This window comes from Schistocerca piceifrons, chromosome 1 (genome assembly GCF_021461385.2).
Source record: "Schistocerca piceifrons isolate TAMUIC-IGC-003096 chromosome 1, iqSchPice1.1, whole genome shotgun sequence".
Classification (NCBI taxonomy): Eukaryota; Metazoa; Arthropoda; class Insecta; order Orthoptera; family Acrididae; genus Schistocerca; species Schistocerca piceifrons.
In genome coordinates this window covers 650271820-650290573 of record NC_060138.1, presented here as the reverse complement: position 1 = coordinate 650290573, position 18754 = coordinate 650271820, and positions in this window count along the sequence as shown.

Below are 18754 nucleotides of genomic sequence, written 5' to 3'. Positions count from 1 at the left end.
AAACTATTTATCGTCCATGTTTCACTTCCATACGTGGCTATACTCCATACAAATACTTTCAGAAACGACTTCCTGGCGCTTAAATCTATACTCGATGTTAACAAATTTCTCTTCTTCAGAAACGTTTCCTTGCTATTGCCAGTCTACATTTTATATCCTCTCTACTTCGACCATCATCAGTTATTTTGCTCCCCAAATAGCAAAACTCCTGTACTACTTTAAGTGTCTCATTTGCTAATCTAATTCCCTCAGCATCACCCGACTTAATTCGACTACATTCCATTATCCTCGTTTTGCTTCTGTTGATGTTCATCTTATATCCTCCTTTCAAGACACTGTCCATTCCGTTCAGCTGCTCTTCCAGGTCCTTTGCTGTCTCTGACAGAATTACAATGTCATCGGCGAACCTCAAAGTTTTTATTTCTTCTCCATGGATTTTAACACCTACTCCGAATTTTTCTTTTGTTTCCTTTACTGCTTGCTCAATATACAGATTGAGTAGCATTGGGGGAGATGCTACAACCCTGTCTCACTCCCTTCCCAACCACTGCTTCACTTTCATGCCCCTCGACTCTTATAACTGCCATCTGGTTTCTGTACAATTTGTAAATAGCCTATCGTTCCCTGTATTTTACCCCTGCCACCTTCAGAATTTGAAAGAGAGTATTCCAGTCAACGTTGTAAAAAGCTTTCTCCAAGTCTACAAATGCTATAAACGTAGGTTTGCCTTTTCTTAATCTAGCTTCTAAGATAGGTCGTAGAGTCAGTATTGCCTCACGTGCTCCAATATTTCTATGAAATCCAAACTGATCTTCCGCGAGGTCGGCTCTACCAGTTTTTCCATTCGTCTGTAAAGAATTCGCGTTAGTGTTTTGCAGCCTGACTTATTAAACTGATAGTTCGGTAATTTTCACATCTGTCAACACTTGCTTTCTTTCGGTCTTGAAGTCTGAGGGTATTTCGCATGTCTGATACATTTTGCTCACCAGATGGTAGAGTTTTGTCAGGACTGGCTCTCCCAAGGCTGTCAGTAGTTCTAATGGAATGTTATGTACTCCCGGGATCTTTCAGTGCTCTGTCAAACTCTTCACGCAGTATCATATCTCCCATTTCATGTTCATCTACATCCTCTTTCATTTCCATAATATTGCCCTTAAGTCCATCGCCCTTGTATAGACACTCTATATGCTCCTTCCACCTTTCTGCTTTCCCTTCTTTCCTTATAACTGGGTTTCCATCTGAGCTCGTGATATTCATGCCAGTGGTTCTCTTTTCTCCAAAGGTCTCTTTAATTTTCCTGTAGGCAGTATCTATCTCACCCCTAGTGAGATAAGCCTCTACACCCTTACATTTGTCCTCTAGCCATGCCTGCTTAGCCATTTTGCTCTTCCTGTCGATCTCATTTTTCAGATATTTGTATTCCTTTTTGCCTGCTTCATTTACAACATTTTTGTATTTTCTTCTTTGATCAATTAAATTCAATATTTCTTTTGTCACCCAAGGATTTCTACTAGCCCTCGTCTTTTTACCTATTTGATCCTCTGCTGCCTTCACTACTTCATCCCTCAAAGCTACCCATTCTTCTTCTACTGTATTTCCTTCCCCCATTCTTGTCAATTGTTCCCTTATGCTCTCCCTGAAACTCTGGACAACCTCTGGTTTAGTCCGTTTATCCAGGTCTTGCCTCTTTAAATTCCCACCTTTTTGCAGTTTCTTCAGTTTTAATCTACAGTTCATAACCAATTGATTGTGGCCAGAGTCCACATCTGCCCCTAGAAATGTCTTACAATTTAAAACCTGATTCCTATATCCCTGTCTTACCATTATATAATCTATCTGAATCCTTTCAGTATCTCCAGGCTTCTTCCATGTATACAATCCTCTGTGCAAAATTCTACCAGGTGGCTTCCTCTTTAAATTTCTTCCCCCCCAATCCATATTCACCTACTACGCTTCCTTCTCTTCCTCTTCGTACTATTGAATTCCAGTCACCCATGGCTATTAAATTTTCTTCTTCATTCTGAATAATTTCTCTTATCTCGACATACATTTCTTCAATTTATTCGTCATCTGTAGAGTTAGTTGGCATATAAACTTGTACTACTGTAGTAGGCGTGGGCTTCGTGTCTATTTTGGCCACAATAATGCGTTCACTATGCTCTTTGTAGTAGCTTACCCGCAATCCTATTTTTTTATTCATTATTAAACCTACTCCTGCATTACCCCTTTTTGATTTTGTATTTATAACCCTGTATGCACCTGATCAAAAGTCTTGTTCCTCCTGCCACCGAACTTCGCTAATTCCCACTATATCTAACTTTTACCTATCCATTTCCCTCTTTAAATTTTCTAACCTACCTGCACGATTAAGGGATCTGACATTCCACGCTCCGATCCGTAGAACGGCAGTTTTCTTTCTACTGATAACGATTGGGTGGATTATACGCTATAAAATAGATGAAAACATTTCTTGTCACACAAAATTGAACACTGTGCTCACACAAAACTGAACACTGTGCTCATCTGAGAGCAACCGGTTTCAGGGCAACAAGTGAATGAACGGCGAAACATTATTAGTGATCGATCATGTAGGGTGTCCCGTCCATTAGTCCACAGTGCAGCTCTCCACATTCAGTAAGGCTCTTGTGTTTTCACATATTTGGCGAGTTGTGACGACTCAAAGGTTCTCTTCCTGTTTTACACAGATCACAATATGTAGAAATGAAAGGAAGACAAAGAAAGAGGGAACACACTCCTCGTGGCAACGTGTTAGTACAGAATGTATCCAGTACATAGAAGATCTGAATGTATCCAGTACGTAGAAGGTATGAAGGAACGAAAAGTTTCTGCATGCTGCCGCGTTTCTGCACGCGCAGGCCAACAAGTAACGACGAATGAAGCGATGAGCACCATCGACGTTTCCTCTTTGCCAAGCGTGGCTCCTCAGGCGTGCAGTTCTGCCGGCAAGCAGCTCTGGGTCAGATCCTCACTCTGAGAAGCGCTACCGCGTTACGCCAGGCGGAAAGACGTACTCGTTCCTCGTTAAAAAGTTTCACCAACACTACCTCGCGTCTCACATACTGAGGCAATTACTTTCCGTAGCAACAGCGTCGACACACAGGAGAATAATGCCTTGTAGCATTCAGGGAATTCAGACTCCGAACTACTCGGCAGATCTGTTGTTAACGTATGACCAACAACCAATGATGTGCGTGGAGCGCTATACCAAGCTTCAGTCATATTTATTCCGCCTTGTTTGGGTAAGGAAAATTATAATATCGACATTAATGATGTAATCGGATACTGTCTGAATCTAAGGAACGTTAATCCAGAGCGAGCATCAAAACAGAACGACAGCGTAGTAAATTTACTGGGTACAGATTTTTTCTGTCACATCTTCTAACTGGCAGAGCTTTTTCTCCTCTCTAAAAATATTGTATTACCACTACATTAATACCTCTGTTGCCGTTGGAGCTGATGGGTATTATATCGAATTGTGTGTTGTAGTTCCGTCTTTAAGGTGATGCAGTGGTTAGGGGGCTGGAGCCACATGCCGGAGATCGGGATTCAAATCCGCATCAGGTCATGAAGATTTAGGTCTTTCCGTGGTTTCCTTAAAACGATTAAGGTGAAAGTTTTTGGAAAACACTGCTTCCGCACCTACGGCCTTGTTGAGCTTATGGAGCATATGTCTCAACATTAAAGCCGCACTTCGAACCGAAATCGTCCCCATTTATATACTGAAGAACTACGTGAGAATCTGTCATTTGACAAACAATTTGTTCACGTACTTGTATGAAAGGTAATGATCCTAATGGAAGAAATAATGCCGGCCGGTGTGGCGGAGCGGCTCTAGGCGCTTCAGCCTGGAACCGCGAGACCGCTATGGTCGCAGATTCGAATCATGCCTCGGGCATGGGTGTGTGTGATGTCCTTAGGTTGGTTAGGTTTAAGTAGTTCTAGGTTCTAGGGAACTGATGACCTCAGATGTAAGTCCCATAGTGCTCAGAGCCATTTGAACCATTTGGAAGAAATAAAGTCTTGGCTTCCTCTGAAGTTTGAAGCCATTTGTAGGGGGACCTGGAAGTTTCATAGGAATGTACTGACGATGGTGGATTGAAGTAATCACCCCGAAAACGCTCTGTAGGCTATGGAAACATCTTGACGGTCCAACCCAGTTCATAGGATGATTTCCAGGGAGTTTAGAGCACGGGAAGGAGTTAATGGCAGACAGAAGCTGTTAGTTACATTACGTGGCGTGCATGGGTAGCTTAGGAGACGACCAAAGGGCCTGGGTTCGGGATCCACTCCTTCTGCCGAGTGTACGCCTGTTTGAAGGAAGACTTTTGCACGGTAGAGCCTCGCGAGGATGTCTCATTGCTGCAGCAGTCGTTTAATAACATGTAAAATTGTGTGCAAATATGTGGTGAGAATGTAGAAAAGCATGGAAGTACACTTCGTGTTATTTTCTCGACATACGACGTATTCTAAAACAAATATCCTGTGACCCATATATAACTGATGGGAGGCCTGATTGAAGTTTCACGCATGCAACGCTATCTACCGACTTTTTAGGAAACTACTGCGCTGTTGTTTCCCAGTAGGTGAGAACAGATAGCAATGGCAGAGACTATCGTACGTACCGAAAGTGGTGAAGTGCGCGGTGTGATTAGATTTTTGGTGGGGAAAAGGTCTTCAGCTACTGTAGTCCACCAGAGTTATGCCTAGTGTACGGGCCTGAAATAATGAGTGACAAACACAGTTACAATGTACTAGGAAATTTTACTGCATCATTAGTTCCACTACGAAGTAAAAAGTATTTGTGACTAGGATCCCTGCGCTGAAAAAATTTTTTTTTTCAATCATTTCATCTTCAAGCAGAGAATAGCTGCGTAGTACACAGCCTGACAACCTTCACACTGAAGGATTTGTCGCGGAGATTCGTGCCCGGCACGGGCGCGGAGAAAAATTTCTCAGCACATGTATTTCGCGACTTGGAAGGGCAAGAGCCCGGCACAAGTAGCAAACGTGAGCGTTCTCACTGGCGACATGTAGCCAGTCAGTTTCACGGAACATGGCATCCGACGTAGAACTTCTACTTCTTTGCGCTAGGCTGTGAATATAACAGTGAGTACGGAGAATAAGCAGAGAAAGGAACGTAGATGGTAGGGGCGTAACAGTCTCAATAACGGAGTAGTCACGGAGCTTACACTTCTGTGATGCGTGACCTTAAACTTCAAGATAGACAGGGCTTCAAATATTTTGTTATTATGTCTACGACGGACTTTGAAGTATTACTTAATATGACGGCACAGTACTACGCACTGAAGGATACAAATTTTCGTGAATCTGTAACTACTGCTGAACAACTTGCCGTTACATTACGCTTTTTAGCTACTGGAGAGTCGTACAGCTCCTTAATGTACAGGGCTATTACAAATGATTGAAGCGATTTCATAAATTCACTGTGGCTCCATTCATTGACATATGGTCACGACACACTACAGATAAGTAGAAAAACTCATAAAGTTTTGTTCGCCTGAAGCCGCACTTCAGGTTTCTGCCGCCAGAGCGCTCGAGAGCGCAGTGAGACAAAATGGCGACAGGAGCCGAGAAAGCGTATGTCGTGCTTGAAATGCACTCACATCAGTCAGACATAACAGTGCAACGACACTTCAGGACGAAGTTCAACAAAGATCCACCAACTGCTAACTCCATTTGGCGATGGTATGCGCAGTTTAAAGCTTCTGGATGCCTCTGTAAGGGGAAATCAACGGGTCGGCCTGCAGTGAGCGAAGAAACGGTTGAACGCGTGCGGGCAAGTTTCACGCGTAGCCCGCGGAAGTCGACGAATAAAGCAAGCAGGGAGCTAAACGTACCACAGCCGACGGTTTGGAAAATCTTACGGAAAAGGCTAAAGCAGAAGCCTTACCGTTTACAATTGCTACAAGCCCTGACACCCGATGACAAAGTCAAACGCTTTGAATTTTCGGCGCGGTTGCAACAGCTCATGGAAGAGGATGCGTTCAGTGCGAAACTTGTTTTCAGTGATGAAGCAACATTTTTTCTTAATGGTGAAGTGAACAGACACAATGTGCCAGAACTGCGAGCTCGCATCAACGATGCTTTTGAACTCACTGATGGGGACATGCTGCGCCGAGTGTGGGAGGAACTTGATTATCAGCTTGATGTCTGCCGAATCACTAAAGGGGCACATACTGAACATTTGTGAATGCCCAAAAAAACATTTTTGAGTTTTTGTATGTGTGTGCAAAGCATTGTGAAAATATCTCAAATAATAAAGTTATTGTAGAGCTGTGAAATCGCTTCAATCATTTGTAATAACCCTGTACATGCATAGGAGTTCCAAACCCAAATCAGTTAAATAATACCAAAAACGTGTCAGGCTATTATAAAGGAACTTCAGAGAGAAATGGAGGTAAAAACTTATTTTTTTTTGATTACTTAGAACAAAATGACACTGAAGTTAACACACAGATGTAGACATTTAACTGTTTTCTCTTAAAATGGTTGAAATGGCTCTGAGCACTATGGGACTTAACATCTGAGGTCATTAGTCCCCTAGAATTTAGAACTACTTAAACCTAACTAACCTAAGGACATCACACACATCCATGCCCGAGGCAGGATTCGAACCTGCGACCGTAGCGGTCGCGCGATTCCAGACTGAAGCGCCTAGAACCGCCCGGCCACTCCGGCAGGCCGTTTTCTCTTAAAACAAAAATGTTTTGTGTTTGCTGCCCCTCATGAACACCTGTTGGCATTACATTTATTTCCATAATGTCACTCTGTTCAAATTCTTCTAGTCCTTCGAGTTTTGCCTCGAAAATTAAGTCCTCTATTTTCTTCTGCAGAATGGTAAGATGTTTTTATTAGGAAATTATCGTAGTTCACATACAATATACACTCCTGGAAATTGAAATCAGAACACCATGAATTCATTGTCCCAGGAAGGGGAAACTTTATTGACACATTCCTGGGGTCAGATACATCACATGATCACACTGACAGAACCACAGGCACATAGACACAGGCAGCAGAGCATGCACAATGTCGGCACTAGTACAGTGTATATTCACCTTTCGCAGCAATGCAGGCTGCTATTCTCCCATGGAGACGATCGTAGAGATGCTGGATGTAGTCCTGTGGAACGGCTTGCCATGCCATTTCCACCTGGCGCCTCAGTTGGACCAGCGTTCGTGCTGGACGTGCAGACCGCGTGAGACGACGCTTCATACAGTCCCAAACATGCTCAATGGGGGACAGATCCGGAGATCTTGCTGGCCAGGGTAGCTGACTTACACCTTCTAGAGCACGTTGGGTGGCACGGGATACATGCGGACGTGCATTGTCCTGTTGGAACAGCAAGTTCCCTTGCCGGTCTAGGAATGGTAGAACGATGGGTTCGATGACGGTTTGGATGTACCGTGCACTATTCAGTGTCACCTCGACGATCACCAGTGGTGTACGGCCAGTGTAGGAGATCGCTCCCCACACCATGATGCCAGGTGTTGGCCCTGTGTGCCTCGGTCGTATGCAGTCCTGATTGTGGCGCTCACCTGCACGGCGCCAAACACGCATACGACCATCATTGGCACCAAGGCAGAAGCGACTCTCATCGCTGAAGACGACACGTCTCCATTCGTTCCTCCATTCACGCCTGTCGCGACACCACTGGAAGCGGCTGCACGATGTTGGGGCGTGAGCTGAAGACGGCCTAACGGTGTGCGGGACCGTAGCCCAGCTTCATGGAGACGGTTGCGAATGGTCCTCGCCGATACTCCAGGAGCAACAGTGTCCCTAATTTGCTGGGAAGTGGCGATGCGGTCCCCTACGGCACTGCGTAGGATCCTACGGTCTTGGCGTGCATCCGTGCGTCGCTGCGGTCCGGTCCCAGGTCGACGGGCACGTGCACCTTCCGCCGACCACTGGCGACAACATCGATGTACTGTGGAGACCTCACGCTCCACGTGTTGAGCAATTCTGCGGTAGGTCCACCCGGCCTCCCGCATGCCCACTATACGCCCTCGCTCAGAGTCCGTCAACTGCACATACGGTTCACGTCCACGCTGTCGCGGCATGCTACCAGTGTTAAAGACTGCGATGGAGCTCCGTATGCCACGGCAAACTGGCTGACACTGACGGCGGCGGTGCACAAATGCTGCGCAGCTAGCGCCATCGACGGCCAACACCGCGGTTCGTGGTGTGTCCGCTGTGCCGTGCGTGTGATCATTGCTTGTACAGCCCTCTCGCAGTGTCCGGAGCAAGTATGGTGGGTCTGACACACCGGTGTCAATGTGTTCTTTTTTCCATTTGCAGGAGTGTATTTTGAAAGTGACGCAATTTATCTTCTTTTTTCGTGAGGAGAGGCTCACTTGTCCTCTTTAAAACTTCAAGTGCAGCATCGGCAGATGAATTATATTGAGTCATTTCCGCTTTCTTCTGCGGTGGAATTTGGGGTGGCTCCAAATGTGTACTAGAAGTACTGCAAGTGCTGGCATACTCATACTTCGTATTTCTTCCAGTTGTGAGTCATCGTCTTCTCTTACTTCTTCTGATGTACCATTAAAAAATGGAAAAAAATGTTGAGAATCTTTGTTTACTTTTTTCAGGTACTGCAAACTGAAGCACAATGGAAGCAAATTGAACGATAATTTGAGTTTCACTGGAATTTCCCTCACTGCATAGGGGCTTTAGATGGAAAACATGTTCGAATTGTTGACCTTGATCATGCTGGAAGCACTTATTACAACCATAAAGACTCTTTCAGCATAGTGTTAATGGCATTAGTGGATGCCGATTACCAATTTCTTTATGCAGATGTGGGAGTGCTAGGACGTATTTCGGACGGAGGTGTATTTAACCGAACAACTTTTAACAAAGCCCTTCAAGCAGGCGAGTTGCACATACCAGAACCAGAACCTCTGCCTGGAAGAGAAGTGTACACCCCCTACGTAATTGTGGCTGACGATGCCTTTGCACTACAAGAACACATAATGAAACCCTTTCCAGGTATCATAACAAAGGCAGCAAAGAAAGAGTATATAATTACAGACTCTGTACAGCCCGAAGAGTCATCGAAAATGCCTTTAGGATGCTGTCGTCTGTTTTTCGTGTTCTACGAAAATCTATTCATCTTGATCCCCATAAAGCAGCTGTTGTGGTTTTGTGCTGCATTTATCTTCCTATGAAGAAATCGAGAAGCTCGCCTAATTTATTCACCAGCAGGTACTTTCGATTCTGAAAATCTAGAAACAGGGACTGTAGAACCTGGGAGATGGAGAGACCATCCACCACTTACATCGCTATCAAGAATCAGCAGAAATGTTGTCGAAGACGCAAAGCAAGTGAGAAATGAGTTTGTAGCATATTTTGTCACTGCTGAAGGACAAGTGGAGTCGCAACATTTGCTTAATTAGTGTCGAAGATAGTTCAGTGATTGTTCATCGAAAATACTTTTTTTCAGGCACTACAGCAAAGAACACATTCACATTCATCAGTGTTACGTAAATAAAAGTTTGTGATAAAACTCATGAGAAATAAATATTCTCTTACTTACGTCATACGTGGATAAACTCTTTCTTGGTGTGTTTATGTCCTTCATGAATAGCAGTGAATTGCAGGCCTACCACTTGGATATGTAAACATCTTCTATGCCCGATCCTGATAGTTTTGTAGTTGATTTATTATATTCCCGTAGGAATTGAGATCTTAAATTATGGAGTTTGCTGCCCATCTCTTTCTCAGAAATGCCGAATAAACACACTAACTGATGAATTTCGTTCCGTTTGACGTTGCGATTTTTATAATCGAGGGATGATAGATCCCACAAAGAGCGCCTTTCACAAAATTTTTCAATTAGTTTTATTGTGTTGTCCTTCGTCTACTCAATCTTCGCAAACGAAAGCAAAATAGGACGAAATTACAGGTTATAACATTAACTGCTACGCAACGTACACAGCTGATCACGTGTACCCAAGATACAACACCACGCGTCTGCCTGTGAACTGCGCATGTGCAGTAGAAATTATATCTGCGATTTGTGCCGTATTATCGCTCGGCACATGTGCCACAAAAGAGTATTTATCGGAATTCTATCGTCGATGTTGCAGGTACAAGTCGCAGGAAGTTGCGACCTGTGCCACACCTCATCAGCTACATGTGCCGGGCACGAATCTTCGCGACAAATCCCTCAGTGTGAACGTAGCTTAACTGTGCATTAATGCACTGGGCTGAAGCGCAAGTTTCGTCGTACGGAGAGAGGAGATGGGCGAAGTGGGGCACGTAATACCGTTGACGGGGACATATTTATTCTTGCTTACAAATAGTAACGGCGGCTTTTCAATAAGCCACCTGTATAGCAGATCTGTGTAGAGTTCACAAGGTCGTGCTTAATTACGTGAGTTACGAACATGAGCTGTACTTGGCAAACGAATTCGGTATTACTGAGAAGAGGCATTGTCTGCAGGGGAGGAAGTGTTAAAACTAATTTTTTTAAAACAGCCACAAGTCGCACATTGTATTTTTTATTGAAAGTTTTCACACTTCAAATGAACGAGAGCATCATCAGAATATACAGTTTAAAGCTGGCTGACAGCCGTAAAGACTGCTTTTAAATTTGGTTGACGTCTCCAAAGATTACTCTGGCTATACTATAGTACTTACGTTTAAAGTACAATAGTAAATGATGACTTTGACAGCGCCAAAGATGAAATTTAATGTTCATTAAAGAAAAAACTTACGGTGTTTTTGGTCATAAAAAACATAAGCTCCCGAGAAAAGGTTTTTACTGACAGTAGTATTTTACTACGTATCTGCTTTACTTTTCCACATAAAAACCGTTCACATCTACATATTTTCCGTTAACACTGCACCATCTTCTTTCATACCTCCGCATAGAAATGTGCTGCCTAGAAAATGAAACAGTTGGTAACGTCAGTCTAGAGTTCATAGTCGTTTTTGAAGTCGTTGTCCACCCAACCACTTTTTCAAATGCAAGAACAGGAGATAGTCGGTTGATGCAAGGTCGAGACTATAAGGAGGGTGATCAAAACGTTCGCAGCCAAAATCTTGAATCTTCTCCTTGGTTTTGGCAGCGGTATGAGGGCGTGCGTTGTTGCGGAGGACTACGCCAAGCTACTCATTTCCGCTGCGTAGTTTTTGGATCGCACGTCTCAGTTTGGTTAGGATTTCATAGCATACGTCACATGTAACTGTTGACACACGGTCCATGAATTCAATAATAAGGACGCCCTATTCGTCCATAAACAAACGGTAGCCATCATTTTTCGATTGGAAAACAGAGATTGTTTCAACCTTTATTGTTTAAGTGAACTTGAATGGCACCACTGCACCGACTTTTCTTTTGATTCTGCCTGATGTACGATATGCATGTCTCGTCGCCCGTAACAATGAAGGAAAACAAATCATCTCCATCTTGTCTACAGCGATCCAAAAAGTGTCATGCACTACGCATTCTTTGCTCATATTGCTGGTCACTGAGCACTTTTGGAACCCACCTCACACAGTTTGTGATGCGCAAGTTCTTCAGCGACAGTCCTGTAAATTAACGTTGGAGCAACATTTTGGAATTCATTAGCCATACCACTAATTATCAATCGCTGATCACTTCGAAGTGTTTGGTTCGCTTAATTAACGATGTCGTCGGTCCGAATACTGGGGCTGTCACTCCCCTGCTAGCCGTCAACATTTGTGCGGCCATTTTGAAATTCTCGTCAACAATTCCGAAGTTGTTTGTCACTCATTATTTCAGGCCCGTACACTAGGCATAACCCAGGTGAATTTCAGTAGCTGAAGTCCTCTTGCCCACCAAAAATCTAATCACACGCGCACTTCACCACTGTCGGGATGTGTGATAGTCTCAGCCATTGCTATCTGTTCTCACCGACGAACAAACAACACTTCAGTAGTTTCCTAAAAAGTCGGTAGATAGCGTTGCATGCGTGAACCTTCAATAAGGCCTGCTATCAGTTATATATGGGTCACAGGATCTTTGTTTTAGAATAAGTCGTATGTAGAGAAAAAAGACGAAGCGTACTACCACGCTTTGCTACATCGTCATCACATATTTGCACACAATTTTGCATGTTAGAAAACATGACTGCTGCAGCAATGAGACATCCCCGCGAGGCTCCACGGTCCAAAAGTCTCCCTTCAAACAGGCGTACACTCCGCAGAACACTGCATTTACTTTCCGCCGTGGAATGACAGACATAACTTGCTCCATGAGTGCGGTATGAAATGGAAAGGCTCCCAGCGAACATCTCTTAATGGACGACTCGCGCCCCAGAGGATTTTCAGCCTCGTTTTATCCTGTTCCGACTCGGGATCGCAGTTCTAGTTGAGTACCGCTCTAAATCAGCGCAATCCCACGCTGGGCCCGCATAAACTATGTCTCTGCGGCTTCATTACCGTAAGTAGCGATAAAACAGGCGTGTCCCGGTTGAGAGTGGTGCAAAGTCCGTCCGCAGGTGTATGTATCCCTTGCGCTTTGTAGCAGAACGAAGGTTACTGGCTAAAGATCCTCCACGTGCAACACAACTAGGAATTAATTAGCTCTTCTTTCCCCTTGTGAGCGCATATGTTTTTACTGTAAATTGCACGCGCTATTAATTATGCTTACTCTCTTGATAAACGTAAAGTGCCCGAAATAATTTGTACACAACAAAGTACGTTTGATACTTAGGTACCAAATTGTATCATGTATCACGATAAAACTGAATTTAAGGCTATTACAATGTCGTTTGCACCATCGCAGTAGATTAGGTGGCTTTATTGAAGTCCTTACCCTCTCTGGGAATTCCTCCTTTTATCAGATGGATCATTCATATATGACGTCACCTAATTATGTCTTAAGGCACTGATGACCTCAGAACTAAGCACTAAATAATCATGTTACACATATTAATGTCTTCACGCAGTCATACTATTTACGCAACTAGTATTATAACGTGCAATTTCTTCATGAACTGTTCGTGTCTGTAGAAATTCTACCTTTGGAATCTGAGACTAAAGTTTGGGGTTTATTTTTTCTGGCGTGGGAAGCCATATATAACGGAGATTCCTTTATTAATACATTCGTCAGATTCTAGTTTTTAAATGTTTATTTGTGTAACGTATTTTTATATGTTTTATTCAAGTGAAGTCATCTGACTGTTATGAAATGTTACTAAAATAGTCTGCTACATACGAACTTATAATTCTAATCACTGAAATTCCCGTTTCTTTATCTTGAAAGACTTACTGTGTTACACTTGGATGTATTCCGCTCTGTGTTACCTTCTGAAAGTAAAGTTGTATGCCATGAACGGTTGGGAGACACTGAAGGGCAGGTTCAGCCGCCTGATTGGAAAGATTTTTCTCATCCTTCGCGCTCGCAGTAGGGGGATGGCGGTAATCCCTGAAAGAACCGTTTTTCAGTTGCTCGGTTTATTTCCGTTTCCGGTTTAAACTGACTATTAAAACCGCTCCAAATAACCGATTTTCGGTTTTTTATTGCTATTACATACTAAGAAAAGGTTGAAAAAAAAAGATGGCTATGGGGTTGAGGCTGTGGCAGAAATCTGTCTCATCGTCTCTAGCACAGATTGTGAACATCAAGGAGACGCGTGCGAGGGCGAAAGGTTCCAAGCTGATGATTTACCTGGATTGTCACTTTCTGATGGTATCAGTTTTCTACCATGAAGTGTGTGTGTGAAATCTCATGGGACTTAACCGCTAAGGCCATCAGTCCCTAAATTATCCTAAGGACAAACACACACACCCATGCCTGAGGGGAGACTCGAACCTCCGCCTGGGCCCAGCCGCACAGTCCATGACTGCAGCGTCACAGACCGCTCGGCTAATCCCGAGCGGCTACCATGAAGTAACCACGAAATTAAAGGTACAGTAATTATCCTGAGTTTATGGTACATCAGTAGAATTATGGGTGCATCAATCAAATTTACTTTGTGTTCCAAGGGGCATTGTTTCTTCCTTGTACAGTTTCCTAAGTTTGTTGTATCTCCTCCCGTTTTTAATATCTTACAGCAAGTGGACAGTTGTACTTCATTGCTACTGCCCTTTGTAAAGCACTTAAAAATTAGGGACTGTGCCATTCTACAGTGCAACTGATGTCCGAGAACGACAGCAAGAATCTGCCCTATATTCCAGACGGGAGCGAGTCTTGCACACCACACACACACACACACACACACACACACACACACACACGCACGCACACGCACAAGCACACGCACTTGTCGTCCATTTGGTCATGCCACATGGCAACACATGCACTATTGGCTCTACAGTACTGTACCCAATCTAACGTGAAGTGTTTGCCTTGTTACTAAACTAGTGCTGATCGCCTTGCCCAATTTATATGGTAATCGAACATTTCAAAGCAATTTTACTGTTAAGCATTACTACTTTTGTAACAAAAGGTTTATTTAAAAATGAATACTTTTAACACTTCTACTTTGATAAATGCAAATGTCGTCATTTTGACGTGATTACTATTAAAAAAATGAAAAACACCTGTTACAACCGAGGGCAAAAAAATACTGAAAAATCCTGTTGTTCAGAACTAAAATATCGGTATAGATTATAATCGGCCGGTTTTGGCCATCCCTACCACAGACAGCTTTCCGTAGTAAAGTATGACACCTCCGTGCGTAAGTGTGTCGGTTAAGTGTAGGTGAAGGTAATGGGTGTGCGTGTGTAGTGTCATTTTAGTGTTGGAGCAAACTAGAGAAGGGAGAGAGTGAAAGCCTGTGAAGGTATGTAGCCTACTACCCTCTAAGTGCTGGTGACGCCTGCCGATGGTTCTTTGACCTGTCGGGAAACCGATACATCCACCTCGGCAAGTCCACTGACTCTGTAATTTTATGATTATAGTAGTCTCAGCTTGAGTGCATCGATCATTTATTGAAGCTGTTTCTCATGTTAATGTTAAACGAAATAATATATCTACAATTGTGTGATTATTTTTTTGTGTTAGCACCTATTATTTTAGATTTGTTGTTTTTGGCAGCAACTGTTATTATACACCCTCACCCCTAACAGTACCACATTACTTCACTCTGTTCACCTAGTAGTAAACATAAAACTTTTTCCACAGTTTTCTTATTCAATAGTCACTCCTATCTTGTGCCATCAGCGTTCTGCGTAAAAACGTCAACTGTCTCAACATTTCTACAGAACTCTCATATAATTTACCGTCGTCACTCTCCCAACTAGCGTTCTCATCTCTCTTTTCTATTCTCCATACCTTTCTGTTGTCTTCTGACCATACTGACACCAAACTTACGTCACATGTTCTGCTTTCCCACAGTTGTATCACGGTGTTCCATGTGATGCGCCGATGAGTACAATATTGTTCTCAAAATGTTCAAATGGTTCTGAGCACTATGGGACTTAACATCTGTGGTCATCAGTCCCCTAGAACTTAGAACTACTTAAACCTCACTAACCTAAGGACATCACACACATCCATGCCCGAGGCAGGATTCGAACCTGCGACCGTAGCAGTCGCGCGGTTCCGGACTGCGCGCCTAGAACCGCTAGACCACCGCGGCCGGTTATTGTTCTCAACAATTTATTTTTCTTGCAGGTGATATTCCTTATCAAACGTCTTTATAAAAGTGCGACCGAGTTCCGGGTTGATTTATTTAGCTTTCAGCGGTTTCAGTTATTCAGAAATTAATAAAAGTATGAAGTGAGATCGAGGTTTCCGAACATACAGAGTGTAATACCCAAAGTACGCAAGCTCTGTCTCGCGCGTCGTGCAGGGTCTAATTAATACTAACAGTGTGTGTGGGACACGATCAGGACTTCTACGTATATATAAACACGAAGATGCAACTCTCCACCGTTTGCAAGAAAATCGAGTTTGAAAATTGTAGGCGTGCTTATACTCGTATCCTTCGTATGACGGCTGGTACTGAAGGGGTCGGCAGCCAAGCGAATAAGCGATTGATTTTACTATCGCAAGGTCTCAGGATCGGTAAATTTTTCTTTTTATTCCCACGTAATTCTAGCAGCAGATTTAGGATGTTGCAAATTATCAGCATTCAAACATTAATTTATTACTTTCCTATCCTTTATGCTGAAGAAAGGGAAAAAGCATTTTTCTACAGGAGATTGGAAGTAAAATAAGGCTGCATGAGAACTTTCAGTCAAATCAGTGTACTCATTTTATTTATATTACTGAATCTATTTTTGTTATAATGACAATGTGTAACCTACGGACCATTGCACAGATCAGGATGATACTTATCGCAGAAATTTGGAAAACAGTAATTATTACGGCAAACAACACATGTACTGAACGCCGAATTTTTACACGTGTATTATTTTTTTGTCTTGTCTATTGCAAAACAAACTTAGTTTACATTCACAAAGCGTTCACTGTAGCCAAAACATTTCACAATATACAGCGCATATCGAAGCATATCATCGGATTTTGATGTAGATAACTCCCAAAAAGTAGCACCGGCAGTGAGGTTCGATCCCGAGACGTCACCCTCATGAAAATAAAGGCTTACTCTCTCGGATGTAGACTCACTGCATAACAGTGACCATACAAAATGTATAAGCTCGATTTTCTCGAAAACGGATGAGAGTTGCGTCTTTCTGCTTAGATACGTTGAAGACATAATCGTGCGCTACACTCTCTGCCAATATTAATGAAGTCGGTGATGGGAAGTCAGAAAGTGCGGCAGATGGCGGATCAGTTTTAGCTATGATTTGCCTGGATGAGTTAGGACTAGCTTTGAAAAGAAGTCCGAAAAAAATCGTTGCACTATATAGCGCTTGAGACAGGTGTGTGACCAGCGTCTGCCCAAAGAACTGTGCTCAAACTGAAACTACGAACTATCGTGTTTTCAGAAACACGACGTAGTACTGTCATAGGTGTATTGACGATGGGTGGTTTTATACTGTGCTATAGGGACTACGGTAGGTCGTTTCGTTATTTGTTAGTTCTCTGAAAAAAAGGTGTAGTATATTGTCCCCCCAACGGAAGCCCGTCTTTCTCCGTGTTGTTCGTTTTAGTAGACCACTACCATCTCACGACAGCCTGCTTTATTTTTCTCTTAATAATAAAATGACAATGGGCTTCCTTTCCTAGACGAGGAAGTCCGTAGCGACAGAGACGCGAAATTGCGGCGCACAGTGTTCAGGAAGACTAAAGGCGTGGACAGATACCCCACAATAAGTTCCGTCACCACTCAAAGCAGAATAACTTGGTGAATCATACATTAACCCAGAGATCTTACCGAATGTACGAGCCCAAAATCCTGGAGCCTGAAATACACAAACTATAAAATACCGTAAAGAGCACCACGAAATACCACGAAGGAAGCTATGGCCGTAAGGTACTAGATCAACAGCATCCATGTGGGACATCCACGCAAATCGCCCATCTGTTAATCACACGAAGTCTTGAGGCAGGCAAGATTAAGTTGTTGGTTTTTTCTGCCAGCGTATATGGCGATGAATGTTCCATAATATATTTCAGAGCATGGTAAGCAACTTTGATGCGTTGTTAATTTCAAAACAGTACCAATTGTTTGTAGCTCTCACATTAAGGTTCACCTCGCTTTCACGATATATATTGATGGAAAGAAATCGCAACACCAAAAAACAATTAATGTAGAGTAATCAAATTTCGGGAATACATTTGTACAGATAATATATTTAAGTGATTAACATTGCAAGACTGGAGGTTGATGTTATCGTGAGAGAAACCAATGCAAATGTGAAATAGTGGTACATTAATATCCAGTGTAACCGACAGATTGGTGAATGCATGCTTTCAAACGTGCATGCATTGTGTTGTACAGGTGCCGCATGTCAGTTTGTGAGATGGAGTTCCATGTCCGTTGCACTTGGTTGGTCAGTACAAGAACGGTTAATGCTGTTTGTGGACGACAGTCGAGTTATCGTAGGTTGATGCCTCATATGCGCTCGAGTGTAGACATATCTGGTTATCGATCAGGCCAAGGCAACATCTCGACATTCTGTAGACGTTGGGCTACAACAGCAGTAAGTGGGCGAGCGTTATCGCCTGGCGTGGTAGCCGCGTGGTCTTAGGCGCCTTGCCACGGTTCGCGAGGCTCCCCCTGTCGGAGGTTCGAGACCTCCTTCGGGCATGGGTGTGTGTGTTGCCCTTAGCATAAGTTGGTTTAAGTTAGAATAAGTAGTGTGTAAGCCTAGGGACCGATGACCTCAGCAGTTGAGTTCCATAGGAACTTACCACAAATTTCCAATTTCCGAACGTTATCCTGTTGAAAAACACCCCAGGAATGCTGCTCATGAATGGCAGCACAACAAGTCGAATCACCAGATGGACATACAGATTTGCAGTAGCTGGAATAACCACGAGAGTGCTCCTGCTCTAATGCGTAATCGGACCCCAGACCATAACACCAGGTGCTGATGCAGTGTGTCTAGCAAGCAGACAGGTTGTTTGCAGGCCCTCGACTGACAGCCTCCTAGCAACACACCGCATCACTCACACTTTAGCAGAACCAGCTTTCATCAGAAAACACAACACACCTTCACCCTGTCCTCCAACGACTTCACGCTTGACATCACAGAGGCCGCAAATGGTGGTGATTTGGCGTCAGTAGAATGCACACAATAGGATGTCTGGCTTGAAGCAGTCCTTGAAATAACCGATTTGTAACAGTTCGCTGTGTCACTGTGGTGCGAACCGCTACTCAACTTG